General features: G+C 33.9%; 1 non-coding gene across 1 annotated transcript; it reads right to left on the bottom strand.

Moving 5' to 3' along the window:
• Nucleotides 1-2,417: 2,417 nt before the first annotated feature.
• Nucleotides 2,418-2,525, bottom strand: LOC130943169 (small nucleolar RNA R71). Its single transcript, XR_009071699.1, has one exon. It is a non-coding gene; the product is annotated as a small nucleolar RNA R71 (small nucleolar RNA).
• Nucleotides 2,526-3,067: the final 542 nt, after the last annotated feature.

Genomic DNA, 3,067 nt, shown 5'->3' with positions numbered 1-3,067 from the left:
ACGGTGATCCACCTACATACAGCTTGCCATGGAAAGGAGTATGAATGATTGGATGAAGGCAATAGGAAAGCAGAGGCTCAGAGGGAACAAAGCATCTTTATATGCTTATCTGAAATTCCCACCAATAAATTGCATAAGTATTTCTATCCTATTTTATGTTTTATTCAGCTTTTAATTATTAAAACCCCATAACCATTTGAATCTGCCTGACTGAGATTTACAAGGTGACCATAGCTTGCTTCAAGCCGACAATCTCCGTGAGATCGATCCTTACTCACGTAAGGTATTACTTGGATGACCCAGTGCACTTGCGGGTCAGCTGCACGAAGTTGTGTATCACGATTTCGTGTATCAAGTTTTTGGCGCTGTTGCCGAGGATTGTTCGAGTTTGGACAACTGACAGTTCATCTTGTTGCTTAGATTAGGTATTTTTCTTTTTATTTTCTTCTTTAGAATTTTTTGAGAATAAATTCTAGAGTTTCAGATGATGCTCTTATCATCACAGGAGCTAGTTGATTCCCATCAATTTGGTTGTTGTATGCAATGTCTTGCTGAAGGTTGGTTGACCATGTCTAATCTTTTTAGACTGAAACTTTAGACTAACATTGCATCATTCCTGGAATTCTTATTAAAAATTTTGAGTTTCTTATTTTCTTTTTCAAAAAATATTTTTTCGAAAAATTACAAAAAAATTTTAAAATCATAAAATCAAAAATATTTTTTGTTTGAATCTAGTGTCAATTTTTAAGTTTGGTGTCAATTGCATGCATTTTTCAAAAACTCATGCATTGTGTTCTTCATTGATCTTCAAGTTGTTCTTGATGATCTTCCTTATTCTGATCTTTAAATTCTCCTGTTTTGTGTCTTTTGTTGTTTTTCATATGCATTCTCAGATTGTTAGTGTCTCTAGTATGAAAATTTCTAAATTTGGTGTCTTGCATGTTTTTCTTTTCTTAAAAATTTTGAAAAAAAATTATGTCTTTTTTGAGTCAATAATACAGATAATTGAAGATTCAAAACATACAGCAGAGGAATCACACAGAAAAAGTTGGGCGTTCAAAACGCCCAGTAAAGAAGAAATTCTGGTGTTTAAACGCCAACCTGGCTGGGCGTTTAATGCCCAAAAAGGTAGACAAGTGGGCGTTTAACGCCAGGATAGCACCAAAGAGGAAATTTTATTTTCAAATCATATCTTTTTCAAATTTTCAAGTTTTGAAACTGATTTTCAAAATTTTATCTTTTTCATATCTTCTCATATCAATCATTTCTTTTTCAAAATCAAATCTTTTTCATTTTTCTTTTATTTTTTTTTCAAAAATCCTTGCTAACAATTAATGTTGTGATTCAAAAATTTCAAGTTTGTTACTTTCTTGTTAAGAAAGGTTCAATATTTGAATTTTAGAATCATATATTTTAATTTCTTGTTAGTCAAGTCATCAATTTTAAAAATCATATCTTTTTTTTTAAATCTTTTTCAATCATATCTTTTCAATCACATCTTTTCAAAATCATATCTTTTTAAAATCAAATTTTTTTCAATCATATCTCTTTTAATTTGATTTCAAACTTTTTTTTTAACTTATTTTTTTAAAATTATTTTCAAATCTTTTTCAACTAATCACTATTTCTTATCTTTTTCGAAAATCACTAACCTCTTTTTCTAAAATCTTTTTAATTTTCGAAAACTCCCTGTCTCATCTCTTTATATTTAAAGACTAACACTTCTCCTTTATTAGCAATTCGGACTCTCTCCCTCTTAATAAGTTCGAATTCTCTACCTCATCCTTCTATCCTTCTTTTCCTTTGACACATCAAGGAATCTCTATACTGTGATATAGAGGATTCCAAAATTTCTTTGTTTTCTTCTCTTTCACATGAGTAGGAACAAAGATAAAGGCATTCTTGTTGAAGCTGATCCTGAACCTGAAAGGACTCTGAAGAGGAAGCTAAGAGAAGCTAAAGCACAACTCTCTGGAGAGGACCTGACAGAAATCTTCGAAAAAGAAGAAGACATGACAGCCGAAAATAATAACAATGCCAACAATGCAAGGAAGGTGCTTGGTGACTTTACTGCACCAACTCCCGACTTCTATGGGAGAAGCATCTCTATTCCTGTCATTGGAGCAAACAACTTTAAGTTTAAGCCTCAATTAGTTTCTCTGATGCAATAGAATTGCAAGTTTCATGGACTTTCATTGGAAGATCCTCATCAGTTCTTGGCTGAATTTTTACAAATCTGTGATACTGTTAAGACTAATGGAGTTGATTCTGAGGTCTACAGATTTATGCTTTTCCCTTTTGCTGTAAGAGACAGAGCTAGTATATGGTTGAACTCACAACCCAGAGACAGCCTGAACTCTTGGGAAAAGCTAGTCAATGCCTTCTTAGCTAAATTCTTTCCACATCAAAAGATGAGTAAGCTTAGAGTGGAAGTTCAAACCTTTAAACAGAACGAAGGTGAATCCCTCTATGAAGCTTGGGAAAGATACAAGCAATTGATTAGAAGGTGTCCTTCTGACATGCTTTCAGAATGAAGCATCATAGGTATCTTCTATGATGGTCTGTCTGAGTTATCCAAGATGTCATTGGACCATTCTGCAGGTAGATCTATTCATCTAAAGAAAATGCCTGCAGAAGCCCAGGAACTCATTGAAATGGTTGTAAATAACCAGTTCATGTACACTTCTGAAAGAAATTCTGTGAATAATGGGACAACCCAGAAGAAAGGAGTTCTTGAGATTGATACTCTGAATGCCATATTGGCTCAGAACAAATTATTGACTCAGCAAATCAACATAATTTCTCAGAATCTGACTGTATTGCAAGCTGCATCTGGCAGTGCTAAAGAAGCCTCCTTTGAAGGAGAAGCTTATGACCCTGAGAATCCTGCAACGGAAGAGGTGAATTACATGGGAGAACCCTATGGAAACACCTACAATTCTTCATGGAGAAATCACCCAAATTTCTCATGGAAGGATCAACAGAAGCCTCAACAAGGCTTCAACAACAATAATGGTGGAAGAAATAGGTTTAGCAATAGCAAGTCTTTTCCATCATCTTCTCAGCA

Source organism: Arachis stenosperma, chromosome 7 (genome assembly GCF_014773155.1).
Source record: "Arachis stenosperma cultivar V10309 chromosome 7, arast.V10309.gnm1.PFL2, whole genome shotgun sequence".
In the NCBI taxonomy this organism is placed as follows: domain Eukaryota; kingdom Viridiplantae; phylum Streptophyta; class Magnoliopsida; order Fabales; family Fabaceae; genus Arachis; species Arachis stenosperma.
The sequence above is the reverse complement of the archived record's forward strand: the minus strand, read 5'-3'. Positions and strand labels throughout refer to the sequence as shown.